This window comes from Pteropus vampyrus, unplaced genomic scaffold (genome assembly GCF_000151845.1).
Source record: "Pteropus vampyrus isolate Shadow unplaced genomic scaffold, Pvam_2.0 Scaffold140, whole genome shotgun sequence".
Taxonomy (NCBI): domain Eukaryota; kingdom Metazoa; phylum Chordata; class Mammalia; order Chiroptera; family Pteropodidae; genus Pteropus; species Pteropus vampyrus.
Window position 1 is genome coordinate 3,115,427 of NW_011888921.1, and position 16,272 is coordinate 3,131,698.

Sequence of the window (16,272 nt, forward strand, 5' to 3'; positions counted from 1 at the left end):
GCAACGCAACAATATACTCCTCTCACAGAACCAGCAAGAAGAGCAATGTAACCATATGTCCCACAATGAGTAGCTGTCTCTGCCACTCAGTTTGGGGAATAAATGAAATTAAACCATTATGGAGTTGGAAACATGAATATTATGTAAACATAGGCATGTTTCTTGTGGAGCTAATCTCTGTATGATCTTTCATTCCCAACTCGCTGGCTCTGCTGGATTTCAGTCGCCAACCAGGCCCAGGGCAGGCATTTCAAACATATCACAGCCTTATTTCTACCACAGGGGCTGGGAAGTGAGTTATATAAAATTACACTTTGTTTTCAGAATCCTGTCTTTGTGATTTAGAGTTGGTCCACTCCTTAGTCCGTTAACGAAAAGGGGTATAATTCTCAAATTCTAATTATCCCCCTGGATATAAAATGTTTAGGACCTTGTAGGAGCTTTCTCTCTAGGACGTGATCCACCCCTTCCCCTTTTTAAAAATAAACCAAGAGAGGGATGGCCAAAATCTTAGGATGAAAAAATAACCCTGATGAAAGAGTTCTGGACAGCTCTCCCAAAGCAGCCACTGAATTACGGGAAAAACATTTATGGGGAGAAACCACAAGGCATGGGAAGCAGGGTCTAATTCGGTCATCAATAAGTCTATTGTTTCTATCTGGGAATTTTATTTTTCCATGGAAGTCCTCAAAAAGGGCTAAAGTATTCAGAGCACCATTTCAGTTCTGTGCTGGATCCCAGACAGTGACCTGGGCAGTGGGCGGGGAGACAGCTTTTGTTCTCTTAGGGAGCTGAGCTAGGCATTGTGCCAAGTGACTGATCTGCAGGCAGGTGGACTATAGGTCACTCCTCTACTATGGAGGGTTTTGTTTGAGAGTCAGAAGATCCAAGAGTGAGGAACATCAACTCTAAGTGGGAAACATGTTATTTTGTTTCTTTGCCCCCAAGATATTCATGTGTAAAATGGGCACAGTAATTCCTGGGCCCAGTTTACTTCACAAAGTTGTTACACTGTTAACACAGAAATGAGAAGAAAAACAAAAAAGCAGAGCTAAAACTGTTATCAAAGCATTCTGAGATGCTTAAAATGTTATAGGAATAAAACATGCTCTTAGGCTTTCATTTTATTTTGAAAGACACAATACCACTTTCTGTTTATTAAGCACCCCCCCAAATTAATGCGAGACACAAAGTAAGTGTGAACACGTGGACTTGTCTTCTGTGAATTGTGAATGGTGGCGAAAAAAGGCCCAATTCTAAGATGTTTTTCCTGGGTTTGAAGTTTTTGCCTAAATAGGATTATGCGATGTTCTGAAAGTCAGTTCCAAGATCTTGAATTGCTTATAATTTATTAAATAATTTTTTGAAATACAACAGGTTCTGGTGACACATGGAATCATGCAAACATAGGTATGACATTTAGAATTATGGAATTAGAGGGAGAGAGATCATCTAATGTATCCTGTGTTCTACAGGAAAGGGAAGGAAGCGTGCCAGGAAGTCTAAATGACTTGCCCAGAGCTTTACGATGTGTGCATGAGAAAGCTGGGGCTAAAATCCAACCCTCCAAGCTTCCCAGCTCAGTGTTCTTTCTTTTGAATACATTTTTCCATGACTATTCTGACTGCATATTCTATTTTCATGGTCAGTGTTAAATCCTTGGAAGAAAGCAAGTGGTTTTCCCCACTGTGGTTTTAAAATAAGAGAAACGTTTTGTAATTGTAAATGCATTGTGCTTTTAAGAATGTATAATTCTAGTAAAATGACTGGTCATAAAGTACTTTAAATACATTTAACCTTTACAATAATTCAGATGAAAACTTATTAACACCAGATATGTAGACCACTAATAGGAAGAAGTGATTTGGTCAAGGTTTCTAAAAATCAAATCTGTGACTTAGAAAAGTTAGATTTTCAGTTCCATTCTTGGAGATTTTTTATCCTACATGAATTTTGTTACCTAAGTGTTATTATATATGAATGACTATTAGTCACGGAGATGAGACTCTTCCTATTGCCCACCTTAGTCTGCCTCTAAACTAAAGCTAAGCTCCATGACAGTATATCCTAAAATGTTGACATCCATGCCATTGTGACAGGCCAATCCATAGTAAATTGAGTTTTCCAGTTCATCAATAAAACCTCACTTTCTTGAGAAAGGACTGAATTATCAATAGTAGTGGTAATAATAATAATGATGTTTATCAAATGCTTAATGTTTCTATATGCTTTACAAGTACTAACTGATTTGATTTTCTCAGTAAGCCTATGAAGTAGGTACCATTATTATCTCAATTTTATAGATGATGAAACTGAGGCACAGGGAGGTCAAGTAACTTGCTCCAGATAACACAGCTAGTAAATGGCCAATATGTAAAATTTGCACTTTTATTTTCCTTGTTAAAAATGTTTACAATTATTATTTTCATATAATAACCCTAGCTGTTCAATTCTTTGTCTTCGGGCAAAGATCCCTCTTTGAACCTCAGTTTCTCAGTTCTAAAACAACTGGGTTGAACCAATGATCTTGAGAGTTTGCTTCAGTTCTACATGTCTAGTGGTCTGCCACATCCTCTCACATCCTACCTTATGTTCTTTGGACCCAGGCTGTTCTGTCATATCCTATTCTACCCTTTCCTGCCCCACTTTACCCTATTTCCAGGGATAAACAAAAGTCATATAACATTATCATTTTTATTTATATATAAACATCAGGCGTGCTAACCCTTTAAAACATTTTAACTTGAGAAAAACAGGGAAAGAAAATAACCACTCCTTCTCTCCTCTCTGCCATTTTACTTCTCAAAACATTCATGTTAGCAAACCTTTTTCCTCAAAAGTACTACAAAAATTCTCCACTAAGGATTATAAAGTTCAAAATTCTACAGTTTTTTTCCTTGCCCCAACATGTTTATACAAACAAAAAACAAGGTAAAAATGAACATAAGGGCAACCTGAAGTGGGGAAATAAGTGAAATCACCAGATAAATATCAAGGTTTGTGTACAAGACTTTGCAGAGGAGATAAGGCTCACCTCTTGCGGGATGCTTTTGGAGTGTGTTCTGGGCACACAGTATTATTTGAATTTAAGATCTTTTTCGACATCAGCTACTGCAAGGCCACCCTCCTTGCCCCTGAAGTGTGATGTTCCAGAAATTCTCTCTATCTGTCATTTGAGATGCCCAGTTGTGAGTTCAATGATACACTTTTGGGTGGCTCAGAACTGAATTATCACAAATTATAACTTCCTCAACTCAGAATCAATGAGTTTTAAAAAACAATTAATGATGTTGAACATTGTACCTTTTTATATGTGAAAAAGTGTTATGAGGTGCCTTTACCAAGTTTTAAAATCAACCCAAGTATTGGGGCAAAAGAAAAGTTCAAACTATCTAGAGTGGATTGATGCTAAAAGGAATAGAAATAATTATTTACATGTGTATTTGACATTTCAACCAGAAAGGGTTAAATCCCTGCTCTAGTTGATACATTTTCTTCCTTATGAATTAAGCACTAAAGTATGTCCACTTCATCATTTTCCTCACACGCCTAGCTCTTCCTTTATTATGCCTTGTCTCCACTTGCCTGCAGACAAATCTCTCCATATTTTGCTTCTGACTCTAAATAACCATGATCACTCATGATGAGAGACTATTGGTTAATGAGATGGCTATGAGATGTTGAGAAAGTTCTATTTTGCTTATAAAGCCATGACTGTCTCTTTTATAATGTAACTTTTATCTTCTGACAGAGAGCTTGGACCTCACATCTCTTTTTGCTCAGTGGTTAATGGTTACTATTCAAGGATTTAATTCTTCAGTCATGGAGAGTTGGGTTGAAGATAGGGACACAAGAGGACATTTTTCTCTTCACACTATAAGTGTCTCTCACAACCCTTTTACTTGGTAGGGTGGTAAACTATCTCCTGGAGGAGAAAGTATATCTTATATTATGTAATTAACCTATTATTGTGGCAAATGTACAAGGCTGATACACACCCCAGTACTAATGCTAACACCATTTTCTTCTTTTCATATGAGGTTTTTACGACTTAGAACTGGCTTCTGTCACATAGAAAGGTGTGCACGTGTTGAGTTTGGAATAGTTCATTTCCTCTAGCAGCAGAAGAGACTGCTAAGTGAGGATCATGATGACCCTAATTAGGGATCTAGTCCAATCAACAACCCAGAGGCAAAGGTAATTACTTGATGTATAATCACCTCTTGAATTTTCTGCTTCACTGTATTTACAGTTAGAGGAAAACAAATCCCGCAATATGTACATGCTTTCTATTAAGGATGTAGCACAAGCGTAAACAAAGTGTCCTCTTAAGTCAATATTTGCTAGGAAAGGCACAATGTGTTCTTGATATCATTACGGTACATAAAGTTTCACAAACTAATAAAACGTTGAATTTGCTACATATTTATATACAAGTGCTATGAAGCATAACAGGAAAAAAACAGGCCTATATTTTAATAAAATCAAATACATAATGCTCTGAGAGAAAAGAAGTTTTGTACTTACATAGCTCATGGGTGGAGTTTTCAGCCCCGTTTCCATGGAGAAAAAGCTGATTTAATATTTCATTAGAAAGTGAAATTGTGTCCTTTTTGGATTTCCTTCAGATGAAACTGAGTAGATGAATAATGTATATGTCTTAAGCCAATAAAAAAAGTCTTGTAATTTGTACAGCTGTGACTGAAGTAGTCGATTAACAATTGAAGGCAAAGATGATAGAAAATTAAAGAATAAATAAATGGATGGAAAATTCCACAACTCAAAATCCCAAGGCTCTCTCAAGGACAAGATTGTTACTTGAGAAGACTCTGTTGAATTTTTGGCATTCTTGCATTATCTCACTTTGAAGATGGAATGTAAACCATGGGTTTTAGCCAGCATCACTGTTCTCTGAAGGAGGCTCAGTTTGCTGGGACTTTGTGATAACACCCACTTCCCTAAATCTAAGCGACTAGGTAATATTACAAAAGTTTGAGACATTAACGATGTCTCTTGGTGGAAAGAGCAGCCTCATCTTTGAGAAGTCTATGGCAATGTCTCTTTCCATCAGATTCCTACTGTAAACTCATATAGAGACCCATTCCTATCTGCAAAACCTTTAATGGGAATTTTGGCTACATGTATATTCTGCTAATCCGATGAAGTACTGTTAAAAGTTCATTTGCCTGAACAAGCCCAATCCTGTTTGATCTTGGAAGCTAAGCAGGGTCGGGCCTGGTTAGTACTTGGATGGGAGACCACCTAGAAAGACCAGGTGCAGTAGGCGTAAAAAATAAAAAAATAAGGGATTGTAAGCTGACGAAGTCCTTGAAATTTGTGAGGTCAACCAAGGGTTGCCTCGCCTGAAGCAAAAAGAAAAGTTCATTTGCTATAGAAGTCATCAGGACTCACAACCAGTGGGCTTGGTGGAGGCTGAACAGGTGCTGGACACTGGTGATAAAGACATGTCCCTCTGTCCTTTCCTGTGTCCAGACAGTTTGATAGATAAGTTGGGTACCATAGCAACACACAAAGCCTATGAGTATAAAGTTACTTTTATTATTTTCTGCTGCCCAGTACAATTTGATAATTTTCTAAGTGTCTGAAGCATTTTTGAAACAAAACATAAATTATCAAAGAAAACAGCTAATAAAACTTAATCTCTTCTTACTTGTGTGTGTGTGTGTGTGTGTGTGTGTGTGTATATGAAATAGAAGATTTTTAGGGAGTATTTAAAATAAAATATTCACTCAAACTCCTGGAATTTCAATTTGTTTTCTTCAACTAATTAAAGATTTGGGGTATGATGCAAAAAGGTCAGTTTTAAGGACACTTAAAATATCCTTTAGCATAAATAGCATAAGGGTATAAAGAGGAGCATATATAGTAGAATTATAAATTAATAAAGACTTATTACTCCTTTAGAATTTAGAAATATTTCTTATTGGCTTATTACTATGATTTTCAAGTCTGCTTTAAATTATAAAGTTGAATTTGCTTTAATGTTTTCTAATATAGAAAGGATTCTGAGAAAAGCGTCAGCATTCAAAATATGGCTGGTCATTGCTGGAAGAACCTAGAGGCCTACCTTATATTCTTTTCACTTAGGACTAGATTATATGTTAGGGATGCTATATTAAAAGTTGTTCCACTGGCGTGAGAGATCCTGTAGATCTTTCAGGCCATATTCTTCTTTTAGGGTTGCATCAGACTGCACAGGATATTGCCTTGAGTAGAGCGTTAAAGCAAGGCTTCAGTGTGTAAGGTATTCTCTTTACAAATGGTTGAGAGAGATTTTCTCGTAAAGTTGTCTCTTCTTGAAATTTAGACTTCTAACAAGATCCAATCAAATTATTTCCTTTTTATTTAATAAGGTGTTCTATAACTTATTAAATAAAATTTCCTTAATAATAGAGAATGTGGACATTGATAAATTTGAACCAATAAGGAAAATATAGCATTGGTAATTTTTAGTAATACTGTTGGCATTAGTTAGGAAGGTTCTTTTGGTGAAAAGTCACAGAAAATATTTGAAAATAATTTGAAAATAGAGAAATTATTAACATGATACTGAAGACTCATAGGATAGAAAGAAGTTGAACAAGAAGACTTTGGGAAGATGAAGCAACATGGAAATTTATAAACTAAGTCAAATAATTCAGCTCTAGATTAGCACCAACTTCCCAATTCTTAAGAGAAAGTCTTATTGGGCTATTGTGGGTCCGTGTCCACCTTGGATCAAAGAGCTAGGGTGAGAGGGGCAGGATCATGCAGCACAGACCTGGCTTCTAGGGGTCTGCCACCACAGTGGGAGAACATATGTGACTTCCTGTAGCTAGGCAGTCAACACCATAGGAGGTATTGAAATTAGAAATTATAGCTTCCAAGTTCTATGTGATATGTTTTAAATATATACATATATGCAGGTAATCAAAAATCAGGTGGTTTCTTAGTTGTAGTTAGCATAGTTGTAAACAGAATTATTGCAGTGCCAGGCAATTAGTTTTAAGGAATATCATCTTCACTAGCATAGCCCAACTCTCTTGTCAGACATTTACCACAAGGAATAGAAATGCCATCAATGGCAAATAGCATATAACTCATATTCAGTGAGTTAACATATAAGCTAAAATGCCTTGTGCCATCAAAATGCCAATCTGTATTTATCCTTCACTCATGGCTACTTAAGAGTCTTTGTTAAGTCATTCACTGATTTGATTCATCTTTGTTGATGTCCTGTTCTGTGCTAACCTCTATTATCATCAGGAACTCAACAATAAACATGTAATGGTTTTGTCCCTCAAAGTGTTTATAGTCTAGAACAGGGGTCCCCAACCCCCAGGCCGTGGACCGATACTGGTTCTTGGCCTGTTAGGAACCAGACTGCACAGCAGGAGGTGAATGGCGGGTGAGCGAGGAAAGCTTCATCTGTATTTGGAGCCACTCCCCAGTGCTAGCATCACCGCCTCAGCTCCACCTCAGATCATCAGGCATTAGGTTCTCATAGGAGCACCGGTCCCTGGTGCCAAAAAGGTTGGGGACCGCTGGTCTAATAGGTAATTCAGTTCAGTGGGTTTGAGCTACAGTTTAGAGTAAGTCAGGCACCCTATGGGAGTACATTTGAGAGACACCAATATGGATGTAGGATGCCAGGGAAGACTTCTTGAAAGAATAAGCAGGGGAAATGCAGGAAACTGAAGGAATGTGGAACTGGGAAAGAAGACAGACAGAAGGCAATGAAAGAACATTTCAGCCAGAATGTGCAGAATCCCAGAGGCAATAGTGGGCATTTTCATTTGGAGAACTGAAGTTAGAACAGTACGGATTATGGAAAATAAGATGGGGAGTTGTCATTACATGAAACAAGAAAGGTAAGCAGAGGTCAGATAACAAAAGGTATGGTGAATTATATTAATGGCTGTATTTTAAGGATAATGAGGTCTTACTAAAGTGTTTTAAATGGGGGATACATGATCATATTTTGAATTATAAAAATTAGTGTGGAGACTGGACTAGAGCTTGTAAGACCAGAGGTGGGGACACTAGTTAGGAGAATAACAGAATCAAAAAAGAGAAAGAGAGAGAACAGTAAACTGAACCAAAGTGGTGCTAGTAACAATGGAAAGAAGCGGATGATGGCAAGAGATCTACAAGAGGTATTGTTTGATGAGAAATGGGAAATAGTGAATAAAGAGTGAAGGTGAGGATGAAACCAGGCTTCTGGCTTGGGCAACCCAGTGGAAAACAGGGCTGGTCACCAAGATGGAGAAGAGCAGGGTGGGGTGGAAACAGTGAGTTCTGTTTATGACATGGTGTACTTTAAATGCTCATGGTACAGCCAAGTAGAGCTGTCCAGTAGTCGTTACAGGTCTGGTGATCAGGAAAGGATCTGGGATGGAGATAGATATTTGAGAATCAATGAGAGTAGATAGGAGTGTGCAGAGAGATGTATTAAAGAGAGCTGTTATTTCTTAGTTCTTTTTTTCATTGAAGTAAAATTGGCATATAACACCATTAAGTTTCAGGTGTGTTAACATTATACTTTGACATCTGTATACACTGCAAAGTGATCACCACCCAAATCTCTTAGTCTTGATGGGGCCCGTAAATGGTGACACAACAAAAACACAGGGTCCTTATAATCTCTTTAAGGAAGAGGTGTTGGAAGCTTCTAATATTGGCACCTTAGAGAACAATCACTGGTGAGACTGAAGCAAACCTAAACCATGCTGAGGACCCTCCTTTTTGCAAGGCAAATTTCTGGTGACGCGAAGGCAAAAGAGAGATTTCACTTTCCTTATAGAGTACTGTGTGTACACAAACGAGTTATTTAGAGTAAAAAAAATATATATCTGTAGTGCATGCTTTCTTTCCATATGGGTGTAACCCTGATTGATCATCTGAACATGCTGTGTCTTCTCCAAAGGGCTGGAACAGGCATAGCTGGAACGCTGATCAGGTGGCTAATATAGGTTAGCATCCTGTGCTACTTCATGGACTCCCTGGTGTCAGAGATTATATTTTATCATCATCTCTGTAGACTCAGTTCCTTGACTGGGGCCTAGCAAGTGGCAGGTGCTCAGCAAGTATTCATTGGTTGTCTCAAGGTTCTTTGAGAGAAAGACACCCTCATATTCTAGGGATCCCTTCTTGTGCTGTCCAGTCACTTGTTATTTCTCAAAGTGGAGTGAGGATTCCAGTATGGTGGATTGGAGACTAGGTCAAGATATTCTTGAAGCTCATATTTCTCTTGTAGGACTGCTTAGAAGTTCTCTGGCAACTTGGAGCCCCAGAATTGTGAAAAAGAGCCCTAAAATTCTATCAACAAGTCTTCACCTTCAATTTTGTTTGATATCTTCCTTATGGTAAACTAATTTTAAAACTTATTAGTTAAAGATTATAGCCAAGGGAAGAAATAGAATTAATGGCTATATCCAGTTACGATTCTTCTGGTTGCAAGTAATGAAGTATCTGACCCAAACTGGCTTAAGCAAAGCAAAAATATGGCTTCAGGCCTGGCTTTAAATATGGCCATGGAATTACTCCTGTCAATTTTGATTCTGCTTCCTCTGGGTTGATTACATTCTCAAGCAGTGAGTTTTGGTTCCACTTTTTCTGAATTGATTTCACTTTTCTTTCATTATTGCAAGATAGCTACTAAGAACTATAAAATTCTTCCAAGTTTAAATCCTGCAGAAAAAAGAGTGAGTCGTTGTCGTGGCATCCCCTGCTGAAGTCTCATTGGCTCTGATGGGGTCATTTGACTATTCATTGACCTATCATTATGATCCAGAGAATGGGAAATACTGATTAATTTAGATTTGGTCTTATCTTCTACTCTGCGCCCTGCATACATGGGCTGGCTTGAAAGGATGGGTTGCATATCCAGGGGAAACCTGAGTTCAGTTACAAAGAGAAGAGTGGATGAATGCCCAGTGGCAAAAACAATGGATGGCATGTGAGCCACCATTTTCTCCTTCCACCCCCATGGCAGACGTTGATAATAATCAGTGTGCTTTTTCTCAGATGGCTTTGGCAGCCTCCTCAACACAAGGCTGTTGTCAGCCACTAACAGTCCAACAGAGTTGGCAAGCAAGATGAATGTTGGCCTTGATGGAGAAAATACCTGGAAATTCTTAGAGAAAGCCATGTTTTTTTTTTTTTCCCCTCACCAGTAAATCAAGGCAGAAGCAGAGTAAAAGAATTCTAGCATAAGATTAAAATTGATTATTGATGAGTCTTTTTAGTTGCCCCCTTTTTGTTTCTCTATGATATTTTATATATAAGAAATATTTTGTTTACAGGTTTTGAGAAACAATCTGGGCTTGTGAAATAGTAATAAATTTGTTTTTTTTCAGGATGGACATTAAAAGCATTAGAAAACATTCTGTGATTTCAGTGGGCACAATGTGGCCAAAATAACTACGTCTTTTCCTACAAGAAAAATGCAAAACATAAACAAATGAAGTAAGACTCAACCAGATGGGCTTACTTCTGGCAACCAGTGGTCAGGATTTCAGGAATTCTTTGTCTGAACCCCGACTGTGCCACTGTCACCCAGAACTAGCACATAAATGAGCACCTGTGATACCACAGGAGTCCTAGGAAGCCTCTGCCTTCCTGTACCATCATCCCAAGTGCTTCTCACACTGGCTCAGTTGGGCCAGAAATTCCAGAATTAAAGATTCATTTTGTGATTTTAAAGCTTTTTTCCCTTTGTCTCCTCTTAAAATGCCCTTAGAAGGGCCCTGTGAAGAACAGAACATTAAATTCTATTGACATTTTACAACTCTCTAGCAGGAGTGTTGGATTGTCCCTTGAAAGCAGGTTTTATTGTATGAGAAGTGGCAAAAGCACTGGGGGGTAATGTGGGTGCCAAAAAGGGATCAAAGTGTTCATAAAGAGGAGGCTGAGAAAGCCACAGACAAGTGTTACTTCTCGCTTTATTATGGGATCTTAGCTATAGCCTTGAGGATGCAATTTGAGACCCTCCAAATTTCAATGTGTTTACTGTCCATCCATACCATATTAATTTAACAGACATTTATTGAGTATCTGCTACATCCAAGACACTGAGAGGAATGCAAAGATGTAATTTTTGACTGAAGAATCTTAATTACCGAGTTATATAAGGTGGAGAAATAATAATGTTGCCCTGTTTTGCATAATGTTTCAAAGTTTTCAAGGTCATGATCCTAAAATTATTCTAAGATGATTTGTACCCTCTATTCTAGAAAAGTATGTTATTTCTTTCAATTACAAAATGTTGTACTTTCTCATAATTCTTCGGGGGTTTAGTCAGTAAGCGAACCAACATGATAATGTGGAAACAGTTCGCTTTGTCTATAGTTTATTTACATAGTTGTCCTCAGTAATCTCTACCTTTCCCCCTCTTTCCTCTTCCCTCTCCCCTCTCCAACCCACTTACCTCTTTTCTTCTCTCTCTCTCTCCTATTACCCCCTTTCTTTTCTTTCTTCTCTATAACCCTCCCTCCGCTTTTCTCTTTCTCTCTCTCTAACCTCTTCTCTATTCTTCTCATTCTCTCTCTCTTTAATCTTACTTCTTTCGTCTCCTCCTCCACTCTCTCCCTCTCCCCATCTCGACACTTCTTCCTATCTCTCTTTTCCTCTCTTCTCCATTCTTCCTCTCTCAGTTTTGCTTCTTTGGGAGTTTGATCTCATTTCTCCCACTGTACACAGACCTTCATGCGGTGAGGAAAAGGAGGAGTTTGACCTTAGCTCTATGTTTACACAAGCCCAACCTTGACCTCACAGAGAAAGAAGAGAACTCTGCTCTTCCAGTATTTTTCTATAAATTATTTCACTTAGCCCAGCTCAGGTTGCATCTACATCCCTGGGTCAGTCAGGCTGGGGGGATGAGTACCATGATGTAGCCCATCTGGGCTGTGGGCTTAGCCTGAGGCCAGGGCCATAGTTACTGTGATTGGCAGTTCCACAAAGCTAAGTGGAGGTAGAGAGAGTGGTTCCCTCACAATGTAGGAGTGTTATTATTAGAAGAAATTGGGGGAAGGGATACTGAACAGGAAAAAACAAAACAAAAACAAAATAAGAGGCAATGTATTTACCCCCCTTCTCATTCCAAAAGACAGTAATTTTTAAGATTATGCATCATAAGAAATACTTGAGAGTCTTCAGTACTTTTTTAGGATAAAAGTCACTAAAGATAAGCCAAAGTCCAATATTTATTTTCATGCAGCCCTGATATATTGACATTGAATTCAAGTTATTATCTCTTAGTGAAGGCAGAAGCTAACGTGTTATTTAACAACTAATGACTATATCATTCACTCTGACATAAAGAATAGGATGTTACAGTATCAAAAAAAAATCAGTTTGTAAAAGCTATCACAAAACCTCTAGAGACCAATAGAATAAATAATTAAAGGATCACTTCAACTTAACCATATTTATTGAATGTATATTTTGTGCCAGGATCCCCAAATTAAATTATAATATGCCAGGAAGAAAATAATAAAATGACTAACTAGTATATATTTGAAAAGGTGGGGATCTGCTCAATATGTCTTCAGCATGAGTGCTGAGACTTGGGGTAGTGATGCTGGGGAGCAGGGGAACTGACCTCACCAAGGTAGATGAGGTTTGTACACCTTCTGTGTCTGAAGGAGGTGGTGGCAGTGTCCCACAGTCACCATTATACATGCTTCCTCCTAGCCTTTCAGATGTGGCATGGTAATAACACCTTATGGTTTCCTAGGGCTGTTCAGCCAATAAAATGCATTCGTGTGCACCATCTCACTTGATCCCACATAACTGCTCTGTGAAGTGTGCCAGGAGAATCAGCATCATGCTCAGTGAACGAGGGAGGTCCAGGGAGAAATGACCTGTCCAGTATCACACGGGTCATCAAATAGAGAGCTAGGACTCCAGCTGAGCTTTTCTGAGTGCGAGACAGGTACTTTCCCCTACTGCATCACTGCAATGTTTTTCTCAGTAGAGGGACGATACAGGGTTGACTCTTCTTCCTAGGCCTACAGTGGACTGGTTTGCCCAGGTCTCTCCTTCACTGCTTCTTAATTTTCCTTGCTTTCCAAGTGCAGATATCATCGAAGGCAGTTGGATCTAAAGTTCATTAATGATCACAATTCCCTTGGGGGACTTTAATACTCTCTCTAACACCCCCTCACTTCTCCTAACACATACATCGAGTCCAAGTCCCAACCCTTTCTTGATTTCTGTCAACGTCTGAGACAAACGCTTATTGAGGAGTGACCACTTTGAAAGGGGCAGAAGGGGAGATGGGACTGAGCTTGGGGAGCCATGAAGCTGTGTGCAGCAGACCTAGCAGTACCTGCCAGCCCGGTGGAGGGTTCTGGAGCAAGCATGGCCTGTCAGAGGAATACTCGTTGGGTGGATATGGCCAGGCTCTGCATTCCTGCCTTGGTCAGTCACTGTTTGGGGACCTCCTAAGAAGAGCGTGACCTTTGTTTGAAAGCTGAAAGAGCCAACAGCAAGAGGCTGTCAGCTCACCACAGTCCTTGCAACTCGGTGATGAGTCTTTTAAGGGGTGTCTGAGCTACATATTTCTATCTGTGCCGACAATATCTTTTAATATGCTGACTTGTGTTGGTAATTTAATTGGTATATGTCTTTACGTTTTACCTCACTAACTAGAGTATAATTTTATTAAGTGTCAGGACCTATGACAACAACACACCCCCTAAAATAATATATGATAAAAACAAAGGAAAAAAAGGTCAGGGCTATTTTATAGATTTTTAAAAACCCCTTCTGCAAAGTGGCACATTAGATTTCCTATTAGATCATTGATTGAATTGGAGAATAAAACAACTGAGTGCCTCTGGTGTAAAAAGGATGACAGCTTTCAAAGCATCCATAGAAGAGAGATAAACATCATCTCTCTTGGAGAAACTTGGCAAGTTGGAACTAAAAACAAATGATAAACATGGGCTTTGTTTAAAACTTAATTAAGCTTCAAACTTTCTGGTGTGTTACCCTGCAAATATTTAATGTACTTGTGGAAACAAATTCTTCAGGTGTATACTTTGGAAAATGAATACATGTGGTCCAGTCACAACTTCTGGATTTAGATTTGATTTACCAAGAGGTACAGCCTTACAAAAGAAGCTGGCTTTCTGTTTTTGGGTTATGTGCTGGTTGTGATGTTGATAATCAGCCCTCACAGAACTGCTTCTAAATACGTCTGTAGTACTCTCCACATCTGAGAATGAATTTAGGGTCATCAGGAATACCTCTTTGCAGGAGGAGATGGAAATTGGAGTACCTGTGTGCCCAGATATTTTCTATCATGTCTGCATGGCTTTCTCACATGTTAAAGCTTCCTGTCCTTACGTAGGAGTAACAGTCAAAGCAATCATTCCTACTCACTTCATTTTGACAGTGCAAAAGCTTTAAAATACGTTTCCCTGGTGGCAAAATACACTTGATAAACACAGGGAACTATCCTTTAAAAAACAGTTTTTAGAGCACAAACAGCTGTCTTCCATTTTGGGCATCGAAAGGGAACAACGAAAATGACTAATCTCACTAAGTATTACAATAAAAGTGCTGACGAAACCTTAACTACATACTTTACATCTTTAGTATCCCTGTAATTACAGTTCTAGTTTAAAAAAACAACAACTTCTAGGGCACATTTAATTACTATCTGCCTTTATCACTGCCTTCTCATAGGAGTGTTCTGCTCATGCACTGACCCCATTATAAGTCATGTATCTGCCCTGAAAAGGTAAAAGCTTTTTGAATAAAACATCCCTATTTAATGCTATTTCTATTATCCTAGAAGATGCTCTGGAGGAACAATCAATAGTGACTGATCAGAATTGGGGATTGAACATCTTAGTAAATATTATGCTGCCATCTATACTTCATTATGGTGTCCACCTGTGTTTATTTTTATCTTTTCCTATACAAGTGAACAAGTTTCCTGGGTTTTATGTCAATACAACATAAGCCTAACAATGGAAATCTTCCCCCCCAAATTATTTTTTTAAATGTTAATTTTAAAAGATGTTTAACAGGGGGTTGAATTGGGGAGGATTAAAAAAAGACAAATTGATCTGTTACTCAATACATTTGAAATTGTTTCTCAAAAGGTCATCACTGCTGTAGGCGCAAGCATAGCTGCTTTTCCTAACATGCTTTTATTTCTACATTTCCTTTCAAAAGCCTGCCGTGAGCCAGAGGTGGGGCTTGTACATGTCTGATGCCCTTCGGGACACACCAGGAAGTTGTGGGCAATATCTGTGGTTGTTTCCATAATTCTCAGTCCCACCTTGGGCATCCCTGTTGGCTTGTAGCACTGGGATGTCGGCCATTCTCAGGAGAACCTCTGGAGGCTTGTAACCACATGCCTGCAGGAAGCAGTGACATGGCTTTATCCTGCTTTGTCAGGTGATGGAGGAGACAACATCCTGGGGATGAATAAGAGCACAGACTTGGAATCATACCAACTCGACTTAGGTGCTGGGTCTGCCATTTGGAAAGTGCATGACCTTTGGAAAGTGCAATTTTACTTAATCTCTCTAACTTTTCTTACAGGTGAAACAGGGATAATAATAGCACATCATTTCTGCTATGCGAAGAAATGAGATAATGTGTGAGAAGCCCTTAGCACATTTCCTGGCACAAAAGAAAGTTTCAGTAGGTGATCACTATGTTTATTATTATTGAAACACTAACAGGAGATTCAAACGACAATGCAGCATGTCTAGAATAATTTTTTTAGACATAGGCATCTATTTTGGGGAAACTATGTTTCAACTGAGCTTCTTTTGGTTGCAGAGTAACAAAACCTTGTTCAAGCTAGCTCCAGTCAGAAGGGACTTGAATGAAAGTTTATGGAAGAATCTCAGAGGATAAAGATGAAAGTCAGGCTGGGTGTTGCTGGAAGCTAGAATCTACTACTGGAGTAACTCTGTGTCCCTCATCTCCACATGGCCTTCTCATCTGTGCTCTGTCCATATTTCTGCTTCTTTCTCCTCTGTCTTGGCCAGATTCCTCTGCTTGCTCATCTTGCATGTGGCTCCAGTGGCCTCCCTGACACCTCTGATAGTAAGGGGCTGTGTGTCTCTTGACACACATTGGTGAGAGAAATCTGATTGGTCCAATTTATCTGAGCTGGGCCACATGAATCATAGGCCATTACCTAGGCAATGCATTGGTTCCTTTTTGGTCAATTGTTCACCCATGGGAGGTTAGAACTGCCTCTTTCAGGCCAGTGGGCAGGGAAGGTTTTCTAGAAAAGAGTAG

General features: G+C 38.9%; 1 long non-coding RNA gene across 2 annotated transcripts in view; it reads left to right on the top strand.

The window, feature by feature from the left end:
• Positions 1-16,272, top strand: part of LOC111744732 — a 98,165-nt gene that overhangs the window by 72,826 nt on the left and 9,067 nt on the right. For both annotated transcript variants that reach the window (XR_002782298.1, XR_002782297.1), the window contains exon 4: positions 15,562-15,663. This is a non-coding gene — a long non-coding RNA (uncharacterized LOC111744732). The remainder of the gene's footprint in view (positions 1-15,561; positions 15,664-16,272) is intronic.